General features: G+C 49.2%; 1 pseudogene; it reads right to left on the bottom strand.

The window, feature by feature from the left end:
- The window catches only part of LOC131096528 (zinc finger protein 850-like), a 438,808-nt pseudogene that overhangs the window by 290,278 nt on the left and 134,706 nt on the right, over positions 1-13,824 (bottom strand).

Genomic DNA, 13,824 nt, shown 5'->3' with positions numbered 1-13,824 from the left:
GGTTCCTTATGTTGAGCTGTTGAGCAGTGATGCAAATGAGATTTGTTATTGTATGTAGCTAACAAATATTGTGCAAAGACCTGGAAGAATATGCTGTGCTTTCCCCATGAGCGCCTGAAAGTGAAAAATGAGAAGTTTGTACTGCCCACTTCTAGACTCAAACAGTAACTAATCAGTTAGAGCCTTGGTATTTTTTAGGGACATGAATCCATGGTGTATCACATAATTCTCCTGATCCTGTGAGTGTGTCCTGTGAGGTGCTATGTCAATCACCTGAAAAAGTACAAAAATATTGCCAGCAACACTGCACAAAGCTTGCAGGAAATGCAAACAGCAGGGAAGGGTGTAAAATCACATCTGCCCCTTTCTGTGCCTGTTTTCATTAATGGATGAGGGTGCCCTGCTTGTGGCCATGGCAGCAGTGCACGGCTCCATCTCTCCTGTCTCTCTCTCTGGCCTCAGGCCCAGTTCCCTGGAGCACCCATGGGAGAGAATCCAGGGAGTGAAAGAGACAAAGGGCCCAAACTCCTGGGCTCAGACACAGACAGGTCCATGGGGGAAGGAAAAGCTGTGCAAGGAAGCAAAGCCAGGAATTCATTCCCTGCTTCCCACAGGCAGGTGGGTGTTCGTCTGTGCCCAGGTGAGTAGGGCTCCACCCCAGGCAATGGTGACCTGGGGACACAAATGCCATCACTGCCAGCATCCCCCCCTTTCTGCTCCTTCCCCCTCTTTCCAGACTGATCCTTCTTCCACACGCTCTGGGAATGCCCTGGGCAGGAGTCAGAGTCCCCGTCCCCGCTGTGTCTCTGCCCCTTTCTGCTGCTCTCCCAGCCCCTCGCTGCCAGGGCAGGATGAGGAACAGGAAAGGCCTCGGCTCTGGGTAGGAACAAAAACCTCCTGGAACCTTCCCTCTGTTTCCAGGCCAAACCCAAGCCCTGCCCCAGAGAAGCCCCTGGGAAGGAAGTTCAGCCCAAAGCAGCGCTCAGAGCCCATCCCAGCCCCAGGCACTGCCTTCCCCAGAGCGTCTCCTCTAGGGCAGGGATGGCCCAATGAGCACCAGCCGGTGGCGATTGCAGCTCAGGGGAAAACAGGCGGGAGGGGATCCATGCTGGGCGTTCCAGTGGTGCTTTATGGGCCAGCACACCCAAGGGCTCCAGGCACCACGAACCAAGAACAAAGCAGGGTCCAGGGTTTTATATGGGACAAGGGAGGTGGAGCTTTGGTGTTGCCATGGTATTTTCTGAAAAATCCCTTTGCCAGGAGTTCTCTCCTGAGAAGCTGAGAAGCCTCAGAGGAAAAGAAAAACAATAATTATCTGCTGCTGTGGAATGCAACAGGTGCATCTTTGATTGGTCCATGTTGGTTGTTTCTAATTAATGGCCAATCACAGTCAGCTGGCTCAGACTCTCTGAGAGTCACGAGATTTTGTTATCATTCTTTTCTATTCCTTGCTGGCCTTCTGATGAAATCCTCTCTTCTATTCTTTGAGTGTAGTTTCAATATATCATTTTCTTTTAATAGATTATAAAATAATAAATCAGCTTCTGAAACACGGAGTCAAGATTCTCATCTTTTCCCTCATCCTGGGGCCCCTGCAAACACCACCACACTTTGGGTCTGAGGCAAATGGGCAGAGGGAACAAGGGCAGTGCAAAGGCGGGAAAAAAGGGCAACAACCAACTGGGATTCAGGGGAGGAGCTGCAGGGAACGGGAACCAATAGGAAAGTGGGAGTGGGGAACATTCTAGAACTGGGGAGGAGAACAAGGATGATGTAACTTGGGTCACTAACATGTAACAGACATCACGCCAGCAGGACATGCACCAGGGGACAATGTCACTACACCTGTGGGGATGCTGCCACCAGGATGCCTCCAGTGACACCAGCATGGCCCTGCATGGCCCCTCTGGATGAAACTGACCCTTGCCCTGTCCCCAGGGGCGGTTGGGGTCCCCTGAGCGCGGTGGCCCTGGGACACCCTGGTGGCTGTCACTCACTCCTGGGCCCCTTGTCACCAGCTGAACAAGCTCCCATCCTGCCCTGCTGGGGGGTGACATTTGGTTGGGACACCACAATGGTGGCAGGGAGGACGTGGTGGCAGGAACTGCATCAAGCAGCGCCATGGCTGAGATAAAGGTGCTGGTGGCACTGTGGTGGCACTGATGCTTTCCCAGTTCATGTCCCCATCCATGTTCATGTCCTCCCATGTCACCATCCATGGCTGTGTCCCCCCATGTCCCTGTCCATGGCCATTTCCAACCCAGGTCCCCACTCAAGGCTGTGTCCCCACACGTGCCCATCCAAGCCTTAGTTCAATGTCTCGATTTTTACCCCAATTTCAGGGTTTTCAAAGGGATGAACAGAAACCTTTGTGTTTGAAGGCCAAAACAAAAGGATTTATGTGTCCCTGCCAGAAGAGCATCCACGTGCTTGGGTGGGTGGGAAGAACCTTTTTTGGAGGGGTTTCTACCCCACTGTCTCCAAAATCATGGGTTTTGCCCCAATCCGACCTGATTTGGTTGTGGAAGATGCCTGTGGGGCAGAGAGAATTAAAATGATGGATTTATGTTGGAGAAGATCTCCAAGGCCATCCAGTGTTACTTGATGCCACCAAAAGACGCAAAAAGTGAGATTTTTCTGGGGTCAGAAGTTAACAAATCTGCTCAAAGTCACTATAAGACACAAAACAACACGAGCGCACATACCACTGTTGTCAAGGTGAAAAAAGGAAAGTTTATTTTCTGACTCCAACATTTATAGTTTTCCAAAAGTGACAGTGGATCAGAGGGTGAAAGTCCCACCTCTCCAATGACTCTGGACAAACCAACAGTCCATCAAATTTCTCCTCCTCCATCAAAGAATGCAAAACAATAAGTTATTTACAGGAAGTGTGTGAGAAAGTTTGTTACAAGAATGTAAACATCAGAAGGCTTAGAAAATCTTAAAAAATCAGGGCAACAGCTCTCCACAATGGATTTCTGATGCTGGTCTGTGGATGTGTCCAGGTGCTCATGGGGAGCCAGGAGCCAGCCAGGTCTCTTCCTAACACAGATCACTGGCACCAAAGGTCACCAGGGCTCTGCCCACTGGGGTCACATCATCCAGTGCTGATCCTCCAATGAGGGATGGAGCTGTGCAGCTGGAGTAGCACACAAAGCTCTTCCTGCCCTGGGGGCACTCCCACAGCTTCCCTCAGTGCTCGCTGCATTGGTGCTGGGTCAAGGCTGACCTCTGGGAGAAGCTCTTCCCACACTGGGGACACCCATAGGGCCTCTCTCCAGTGTGGATGAGCCGGTGTCTGATGAGGGTGGAGTTCTCCCTGAAGCCCTTCCTACAGCTGAGGCAGCGGAAGGGCCTCTCCTCTGTGTTGAATGCGCTGGTGCTGGAGGAGATTGGAGGTGGTCTTAAACCTCTTCCTGCATTTATCAGACTGGTACGGCCTCTCCCTTTTGTGAATCTTCTGGTGGCAGATCAGGCTGGAGTTGCAGGCAAAGCTCTTCCCACACTCCCCACACTTGTAGGGTCGTTCCTTCGTGTGGCTGCTCTGTTGGATAATCAGGCTGGACCTCAAACTGAAGCTCTTCCCACACCTGGGACACTCGTAGGGCCTCTCCCCGGAGTGGATGAGCTGGTGCCTGAGGAGGCTGTGCTTGTGCCTGAATCCCTTCCCGCAGTGGGGGCAGTGGAAGGGCCTCTCCTCGGTGTGAGTGCACTGGTGCAGGAGGAGGCTGGAGCTGCTCTGAAAGCTCTTGCTGCATTTGTCACACTCATAGGGCTTTTCCCCTGTGTGGCTCCTCTGGTGGAAAATCAGGCTGGATCTGGCTCTGAAGCTCTTCCCACAGTCAGGACATCCGTAGGGCCGTTCCCCCAGGTGGATGTGCTGGTGGCAGCTCAGGCTGGAGTTGTGGCTGAAGCTCTTCCCACACTGCCCACACTCACAGGGCCGTTCCCCAGTGTGGATTCTATAATGGTAGGTCAGGTGGCATCTCTTGCTGAAGCTCTTCCCACATTCTGAGCACTTGTGGGGCTTCTCCCCATCCTGAAGCTGCTCAGGGACCCCTGGCTCCAAGCTCTGGCCGCCTCCCTGGAACAAGGTGGGTCTTTCCTCCTCAGATCCCCGTGATGCACGTTTGCAGCCTCTCCTTGTGTGGGATCTCCGGAACTTTTCCTCCCCATTGGATTCCTGTCCTGTGGAGCCGCTCAAAATGGCCTCTGCCAAGAGGTTCTGCCGTGGGGATTTGTCCTCCCTGCTCTCCACCCTCAGCTCCTTCCCTGGAGGAGGAAGGACAAGGAGAGGATGGGATTTGCCTCTGTGCCAGAGGGAAGGGGAAGGAGATTCCCCCCAGTGCATCCCTGGCTGGACAGCATCAGCAGTGGGGTTGTCCTGCAGCCGGGGGCCATGCTGGGCTGGAAGATGGAGCAGGACAGAGGGGGAAACGGGCACTGACTTCTCCTCACTTGCCTAGGTGCCCTGGGCCATCTACTTCCTCCTCACAGCCTCCTCCTCCACCTGGCCAAGGTTTGGGAATGGGAAGTCCTGGTTTGGGGAGCAAAACAAGTGCTGAGCATGTTGGGTGTGACGGACCCGGTGCCCAAGGGCAGCTGGAGAAGCCTGCGCCCCTTTCAGGCTCGAGGGGCCCGGACCCCGCTCATCCCCAGCCTCCCGCACCCCTCCCGGCTGCCGGAGGTCCCTCTGCACTGGGATCGCCCCTTTCTGGGGCTCTTTCCGCTCCTGGGCTTCCGCGTTTCCCCCCCGGCTCTCCCGGGGATCCCCAGAGCCGGGATCGCCCCCTCCCTGCCGGTACCGGGCCAGCGCCCTGTGGGACCCCCCGAGATCCCTGCAGGGCCATTTCCGGCTCTGCTTTGGGCTTCTGCACGATCCAAACATCCCCGCCCCGCCAAAAAACCTTCTCGGAGACCCGCCCACCATGGGCTTGGGGTGACTCCCCCTCCCCGCTCACCTGCGGGCTTCGGAGGGGCGGAACCGGGGCAGCCGCGGCCCGAGCGGGGAACCGCGTGGGGTTGGTGCTGCAGCTCCTTCTCCGCTGTTCCTCTTCCTCCTGCTCTGGCCCTCCGCTTCCTCTACTTCCCGCTCCTCTCTTGCCTTTTCCCTTTCCTTTTCCTCCTCCTCTGTCCCTCCTCTCCCTCCCGCTCCTGCTCTGCTTCCAGCCCAGCCCGGGCAGTGCCGGCACCCAAAAGTAGCCACGCTCTGCCCTGGGGGAGGTTCCAAAGTGGCCCCGGCCCGAGCGGCTGGTGTTATGAACAAAAATTCGGTTAATATTTTTTTTGTGAGAAAAAGTTACAAAAAGGCAGCCAGATCACTGTCCCTGCCCAAGTTCTGCGTGTTTTGTCATTGTAATCACGGTTCGTTGAGGCTAATCACTCCTTTTGTATTAGCAGAGCCTTGCCTGAGGCTAAGTTGTACCTTTCCCAGAATAGGGAAGACACCTGAGAAGGTGGGGGGGGATTATGCAAAGTGACTCCAAGACCAGCATTCTTTGTGGGACCCCAACTCCAAACTCATGGAGAAAACCCCAAAAACAACGAGGCAAATAAGAGTTGAGAGACTGGAGTGATGTCTGGATTTGAGGAGCGGAGTGCTAGGCCTGCAGAGATGCTGGAAAGCTTCATTGTTCCTCACCCTGTCTTCAAGAGCCCCCGGGCCAGGTCTAGGAGGAAGCGAGACCCGGATCGAACCAACAACTGGAAGGGATCACCAGGCCCTAAAGGCTCCCACGAGGACCTGATCCCCAGCTGTGCCCCTAGTGGACAAAGCTGCGCATATCCTCCTCCTCTGAGCCGCCGTGGGAGAGACGACAGGGACTGCAGCCCTGCCAAGCCGCCCAATCCTGAGCTGATCACTTTTAATAAAGGCATTAGAAAGGAGAAGAAGTCTCCTGGCCCTGTTTATTTCAGCTGGGGGTGCTCGTCCGGAATAGCTACGCCGCAAGAGGACTCAGGACTGGCCATCTTGGATCTTCAGAGGACAGCTGGCTATCAGGACCAGAGGGATCGGCTCAGGAGCAGTGATGCAGAGGAGCACCAGAGCACCGGACTGGTGAGAAATCTGGTGGCGGGAGTGGGAGACGAGCACATGTGTGTGTGAGTGAGACGAGGCCGGCAGCCAGACCCTCGACCTGAGAGTGGACCCCTTAGTACTGCGTTTCCGGCTTTTCACGAGAAACCCGGCCAGGAACAGGGGGAAGCAAGTGGAATTAGTGTGAGTGAGTCGCCTCCCAAGGGGGAATAAAGGGCCCCCCGCCTCCAGGCGTGCAGAGGGAATATTTGTGTTTGAGTGGCACGCACCCAAAGTAAGTCCTGACAGAGGGAAGTCAGGCAGATTTGTAGGTCTCGAGAAGGATTCGAGTAAGATTTGTCAGTCCCGAGATGGATTCGGGTGTTTCACAAGCCCTGCAGGCAAAGTAAGTCCTGACAAAGGAGTCAGGCAGAAACCCCAGCGAAGGAGGCTGTGGTTTGCTTTTAAGTCCTGATACGGTGAAGCCTAAAAATTGGCGGGTTAGGCAAACTAAAAATCAGGCAGTTATTTTTCCTGACTGAGGGAGCCAGGCACGACCCGATTTCTTAAGGCCGAGGCTTCGTGTGTTCAAGTCCCGATAGATGTAAGACCTGATGTTGGGAAAGTTGGGCAATCAAGAGGTCGGGCAGTTGTTTCAGTATAAAGTCCTGAGCATCAGGCAGAAATTTGAAGTTCAGTGGAGGAGGCTGAAGCTCCTCAAACAAGGTTTTTTTGAAATTCCCAGTCAGTAGAGGCACCCTTGGGACTTTTTTTATTGAAACCTGGAAAATTGGAGGGTGTAATAGTAAAAAGACTGGCAAGAGACTGAGGTATATACATCCCAATAGTCCCTTAGGAGAATTGTTAGTAAAATGGGATTCTCTAGAGGCCACGGAGGGATTAGATAAAGTGGAAATGATCCATTATTGTATGGAAGTGTGGCCAGAATTAGAGTTGCAAGGAGGATGGCCTTGGTGTGGGACAAAGGATAAGTGGATGTGCCAACAATTAAATAATTATCTGACAGCTCAAGGCGATACTGATCCTGAGCAATTACTGTATGTATCTTGCTGGTTAAAGAGCACTGTTGGGGATGAAGAGATGCGAATTTGTAAGGTACAGAGGAAGAAAGAGGGAAATGAAGGAGGGGATGATAGGACTAGTAAAAGATGGGACCCCCTGGATTATTTGCCTCCTTCTGCCCCTCCACCTTATAATCCTCTTCTTCAGGAACCTCAAATGGCAGGTCCGGTTCCTCCCCCGGCTGCCATCTCATTACCACCTGCTCAAATTCCTCCTTCTACCTCTTCAGCTTCCGCTATGATAAACCCAGTATTTCCTCCAGTTCCTTCTGCATCACGACAAGTGCCTACTCCAACTGCTGCATTCCCCACCCCTTCTCCAGCTCCGCTTACTATACACTCAGGCTGTTCTCCCCCTCCTATTGCTGTCCCTTTACCTCCTCCTAGTTGGGACACAAATGCCTCCTCGCCCGATAGACAGCTATCAGCAAATACACCTGCTGATGGGCAGAAAGTTCAGGGTAACCCGGATATCCCTCAAAGTAGTTTGGCATCTGAAGATGGGCCGTACTGTAGCACCAGATCCAAGACCTCCAAGGCAGAGAGACTCTTTCCCCTCAGAGAGGTTCCTATGGGAGGAGTGGCGGGAGGTGTTGGCTTTGTGAATGTTCCCCTAACTGCTTCTGAGGTGAGAGGATTCAAGAAAGAGTTGGGGCATTTAGTTGAGGACCCAGTGGGCATAGCCAACCAAGTGTATCAATTTCTAGGTCCAAATATCTACACTTGGGGGGAGATTAATTCCATCCTGAGTATATTATTTTCCCCAGAAGAGGTCCAGATGATTAGGGCAGCTAGCCTCAGAATTTGGGAGAAAGATAACAGTCCAGGACCCCACGTGCCAACAGGTGAACAGAAATTCCACTAACGGATTCCAGCTGGAACCCTAACCAGGAGGAGTGGAGGAAGGCCATGATGGAATATAGGTCTTTGATAATTTGGGGGATCAAAGAGTCAGTTCCCAAAGGAACTAACACCCAATTGGCATTTGAGGGTACACAGGAGAAAGATGAAGCTCCTGCTGCCTGGCTTAATCGCCTAAGGCGGAACTTCCAGTTGTACTCTAGAATAGACCCAGACACCCCAGAAGGTCAAATGCTGCTAAAAGTCCAATTTGTTACCAAATCTTGGCCTGATATAAGGAGAAAACTGGAAAAGATGGAAGATTGGCAAGAGAAGGACATTAATGAGTTATTAAAAGAGGCATTGAAGGTGTATTTAAGGAGGGAGGAAGAAAAAGCAAAGGCCAAGGCTAAGGTCATGGTTGCTGTAGCTAGAGAAAATTCAGGGTGGGCAGGTCCACCACCAGGAGGAGGCAAGGATAGGTCAGTACTGTCAGGTGCAAGCGGGATGGAGACACCTCAAGGCTCTTTGAGAGAGCGACATTGCTATTACTGTGGAAAGGCAGGACACGTCAGGAGGTTTTGTAGAAAGCTCAGTCTCGATGAGGCAATAGCCAGGGAACAAGATAATTTAGGGAAGATCAGCCTCTAGCAACTGGAAGAAGCTTATTCATGGATGGCTCTTCGAGGGTAGTAAATGAAAAAAGAGCTTCAGGTTATGCCATTATAGATGGAGAAACATTACAAATTGCAGAAAAAGGGAAACTATCCCCAAACTGGTCAGCCCAAAGTTGTGAAATATATGCCCTGAAAAGGGGACTGGACTTACTGGAGGGGGACCGGGGAACCATTTATACAGATTCCCACTATGCGTATGGGACAGTTCATACATTTGGGAAAATATGGGAGGAACGTGGGTATTTAAGTTCAAAGGGAAAGAGCTTAGCCCATGAGAACCTAGTCCGATCATTATTAGAAGCTCTACAGAAACCTACAGAAATAGCAGTGGTCCATATAAAGGGGCACCAAAGAGGAGACAGTTTAGAAGTTAGAGGAAACCGACTGGCTGATCAGATAGCCAAAGAAGCAGCTTTAGAACCAGGGGATCCAGTAAAAATTTTGAAGGCAAAAATGACACCTGAAAAAGGGGAAGAACCTGTATTTAGTGAAGAAGAATTAGAAGCTATAAAAGATTTAAAGTTACATCAGGGAGAGTGGTTAACCTCAGATGGACGGGTGTTTTTGAATAAAGCACTGGCTCGGACAGTGCTAACGGAACTACATAAATTAACTCACTGGGGAGTCCAAGGACTATGTGATCATTTCTTAAGAAATAACCTATGCATCGGTGTATATAGCCTGACTAAAGCTGTTACAAGAGGGTGTGTCATTTGTCAAAAAGTGAACCAGAAAGTTATGAGAAAAGTAGCATCTGGAGGAAGGGAATTAGCCTTGAGACCCTTCCAAAGCATACAGATAGATTTCACTGAGATGCCCCCAATGCAAGGGTACAGATATTTACTGGTTATAGTTGATCATCTAACACACTGGGTAGAAGCCTTCCCGACCAGAAGGGAAACAGCTCAAGTCGTAGCAAAAGCAATCCTAGAGAACATTATCCCCAGATATGGTATGGTGAACACCATAGATTCAGACCGAGGTCCACATTTTGTGTCCCAAACATTAGAAAATATAATTGAGGCTTTAGGAATGAAATGGAGGTTGCATACTCCGTGGCACCCCCAGAGTTCTGGGAGGGTGGAGCGAATGAACAAAACTCTCAAAAATGTGTTAACTAAATTGATTGAAGAAACAAAAATGAATTGGCTGAAGTGTTTGCCCCTAGCGCTATTGCGCATCAGAACAAGACCTCGGGCTGACATAAGAATTTCACCTTATGAAATGATGTTTGGGCTGCCATTCTTGTTAACACCTTATAGCACAGGAGACTATCTGGAAGGAGAAGAAGCTACCAGAAAGTATTTAGAAAGAATTGGAAGAACTCTGGAAGGACTTAGAAAAAAAGGATACCTTCCTCAAACTTCCCCTCTTGACACCAAAGTTCACAACATTAGTCCAGGAGATTGGGTTTTGATAAAATCATGGACTACGGGAACATTAATGCCTAAATTTGAAGGCCCCTTCCAGGTGCTCCTGATCACGAATTCAGCTGTGCGGACCAAAGAAAAAGGTTGGACTCACATTACAAGAATAAAAGGGCCAGTCTCACCCCTAGGTACAGGACCAGATCCAACATCAGCTTCCCCCTCTAGCATTGGGCCAGAGTCCACACCACTCTCACCCCCCAGCGCTGGACAAGATTCATCTTCTTCACAAGCTAAATCACCTGAGTATACTGTGATAAAAGGACCAAAGGATTTAAAGTTGACTCTCAGAAGGAAGAGTCAAAAAGACTGAACTGTGTGGGAAAAAAATTGGTATCAAGAGTTCTAATATTGCTTAAAATGTTTCAAAACTGTTATGTGTAAACTATGTTGGAAAAAAGTTTAAGACTAAATAAGTGATTCTGGTTTAAGTTCCCCAATTTAATTCTAAAGACTCCAGGTTAATCCTCTACAGGACACTCCCCTGGAGGGGAAACCAAAATTGGTAGGGAACAGACCAAGAGAGGTTTAACGAGAGAAGCAGGTAGAAGGGACTCTGAAGAGCTTGGAAGCTTCTTCTCAGTAAAAAAATTCCCCAAGAGGCAAGGCCAGGTGGGCAGGCTGTGCAAGATGACCCATACAGGACTCTTGGGAAGGGTAGTAATGATGGCTCTGATTGCTGGTGGTGCTCTGGGGAGCCCAGCTGAGCCGTGCAGTGAACACTACCAACCCCTCTAAGAGAAGGAAGTGAGCTCCTTGTCGAGAGTCCACATCAGTTCTAACCCTGATTGTGTTAACCCCTCCCAATTGGTCCTTTATCAGAAAAATAAAAGAGTGTATTGGAGAGCACACAATACTGCCACTTTTAGGCAGCCACTCCTAGGAGCGTGCCCTATAGGGGAAGCCTGGTTGTGCTTTGAATGTGATGCTGCTGAGACAAGCTCAGCAGATCTAGTAAAAAGCAAAGAAATGGTGAAAATGGTAAGAAAAATTGTTTTTTACAAGTATTTATATGAGTGTACTGGAAAAGAGATAAACCCCTTTAGAACACATTTCAGGGGGAACTCAACCCCTAGGTTTGATCTGGTCTGGCAGCTGCGCCGCTAGAGTGATAAAACCAATTTTCTTATTACCCAAAGAAACTGGATCAAGTTTGAGAGTTCCTATATATAATGATTTGGGAGAAATTAAACAAAACAGGCAAAGTGAAATAGAAATGGAGAAAATCCAAAATTGTAAAAGCCAAGTTCGGATCCCAATATCTATGTTAAACAAAGTAATCCGGCTCCAGGCAGGCAGTATTAAAAATAAAGAATTCAATTATTAGGAACATTTCAAATGAAATAAAAGATTAGCATGTGTAAATAATGAAGAACAAACTCCTACACTTGATCCCAGTGAGTGGGAGAACCTGAAGATTTTCAAAAAGGATGTATGGGAAAAGATAGTTTTTCTCGCTGTGTGTGTACTTGGAGGATTGCTCTTTTTACTATGCTTATTTATCTGTTTTCGTAAAATAGCACTGGCCGTGCAGACCAACCTGAAGAAACCAAGAAAAGTAACAAGGTTAAGTAACCATGATTACCAAAGTGCACAAGAGATTTATAGTAGATTCAAAACAAAAAATTGGGAGTTGATGCGAGCTTAGAATTTAAGCTCGATCAAAGGAAAAGAGGGGGGACTGTTATGAACAAAAATTCGGTTAATATTTTTTTTGTGAGAAAAAGTTACAAAAAGGCAGCCAGATCACTGTCCCTGCCCAAGTTCTGCATGTTTTGTTATTGTAATCACGGGTCGTTGAGGTTAATCGCTCCTTTTGTATTAGCAGAGCCTTGCCCGAGGCTAATTTGTACCTTTCCCAGAATAGGGAAGACACCTGAGAAGGTGGGGGGGGTTATGCAAAATGACTCCAAGACCAGCATTCTTTGTGGGACCTCAACTCCAAACTCATGGAGAAAACCCCAAAAACAACGAGGCAAATAAGAGTTGAGAGACTGGAGTGATGTCTGGATTTGAGGAGCAGAGTGCTAGGCCTGCAGAGATGCTGGAAACCTTCATTGTTCCTCACCCTGTCTTCGAGAGCCCCCGGGCCAGGTCTGGGAGGAAGCGAGACCCGGATCGAACCAACAACTGGAAGGGATCACCAGGCCCTAAAGGCTCCCACGAGGACCTGATCCCCAGCTGTGCCCCTAGTGGACAAAGCTGCGCATATCCTCCTCCTCTAAGCCGCCGTGGGAGAGACGACGGGGACTGAAGCCCTGCCGAGCCGCCCAATCCTGAGCTGAACACTTTTAATAAAGGCATTAAAAAGGAGAAGTCTCCTGGCCCTGTTTATTTCAGCTAGGAGCGATACTGGGAGCACTGGGAGCGATGGTGAGAGCAGCAAGGAAGAACTGGGAGCACTGTCCCTGCCGGTGCCCCTCTTACTGGGAGCACTGGGAGGGAACTGGGAGCAAACAGTGCCTGGACGCGGCTACAGCCGGCGGGCGGCGGGGGCGGAGTAAAGGGTGTGGTTATGCTAATCAGGGAGCGATCGCGAGCTGGGATTGGTGGGCCGGAGCAGCGCTGGGTTTGCATGGTCACGTGAGGGCCGGGGGGGGCCTTGTTTTGTGGAGAAAAGAAGAAACCTCACAACTTTGTAAAAGTTGTAAAGCCCGGTATGCGTTTATTATGACGCGCGCCGGACACAAGCCTCCCAAAAAGGCAAGCGTACCTCTGAAGACCTCGGGTCTTCTTTTATCCCCCTTCCAAATGCATATGCATACAGTTTCACAATAGGTTCATACATATTCATTCCGCGTGACATTTAGCAGCAGTTCTTCTTTATCAAAGGAATTTCTAAGTCGGGGGCAAATCGACCTTGTGGTCTTTTCTGTTTTTCTTTCTCTGTCTCCTTGCTGTCTCGGCATGCGAGTTTTTCCTTTAGCTTTGGCCTCACAGACTTTTCACCTTTCTTAGACACTTCACCTAATTCACAATGGATCTCTACTCTGTCTCATAACCCCCTTTCCTAGGAAATAAGTAAATTCTTTTACTTAATGAAAATCTTCACGACAGTAAGTGTCTTTTAATGCTTCACCATGTACGTTTGACAAAGATGTTAGTACAGCTATTCATTGTAGCATTCTCCAGTTCCAAATTAACAATATAATAGATAATCCTAAGCTTATCCCAACTAATATTAGTAAAACTACAATGGGGTGGCACAACTTATTAAAGATTCCATTCGCAGTTGGTGACCACCCAAAGATCACATCTCACCAGTGATGATCCATATTTTGTTTTATTCTTTGTAGAACTCTGGTTATCTCCTTTGTATCATGTTGGACAGTAATTAAGGTTTTCTTTCCTCTTTCTTGGATTTCTCTCAAGCCTTCCAATAGGTCTTGGTGCTTAATTGATTTTTTCACTAATGTAAGGTTCATCTCAATAGGAGTAGGTGGTAGTCTGTGATACAGTGTGTAATTGGCTTTAATCAGCTGGTGGGATGTCACTGGTACCAAATATGAAAAATCACACCCGATAATCTTAACAAAATTACAAATACAGAAATTAGAATGGTTTCTACTAGACAGAATAACATCATTGCTCTCAATTTGTACAGCAGCACAGGCAGTCTTCAGACACACACACCCTTTTCCAGTATATAAAAGCACAATTTTCTGGGCAGTGCCTGGATGAATTTCAAAGTGACAAATACTCTGTTCAGTGTCCAAACAGAGCATTAATAGTATTGCTTTCACAAATGAATCCCATTTGTTCTCTAGTAATGCAGGATTCTA

This window comes from Melospiza georgiana, unplaced genomic scaffold (genome assembly GCF_028018845.1).
Source record: "Melospiza georgiana isolate bMelGeo1 unplaced genomic scaffold, bMelGeo1.pri scaffold_51, whole genome shotgun sequence".
NCBI lineage: Eukaryota > Metazoa > Chordata > Aves > Passeriformes > Passerellidae > Melospiza > Melospiza georgiana.
This window is presented reverse-complemented; position numbering and strand designations above follow the sequence as displayed.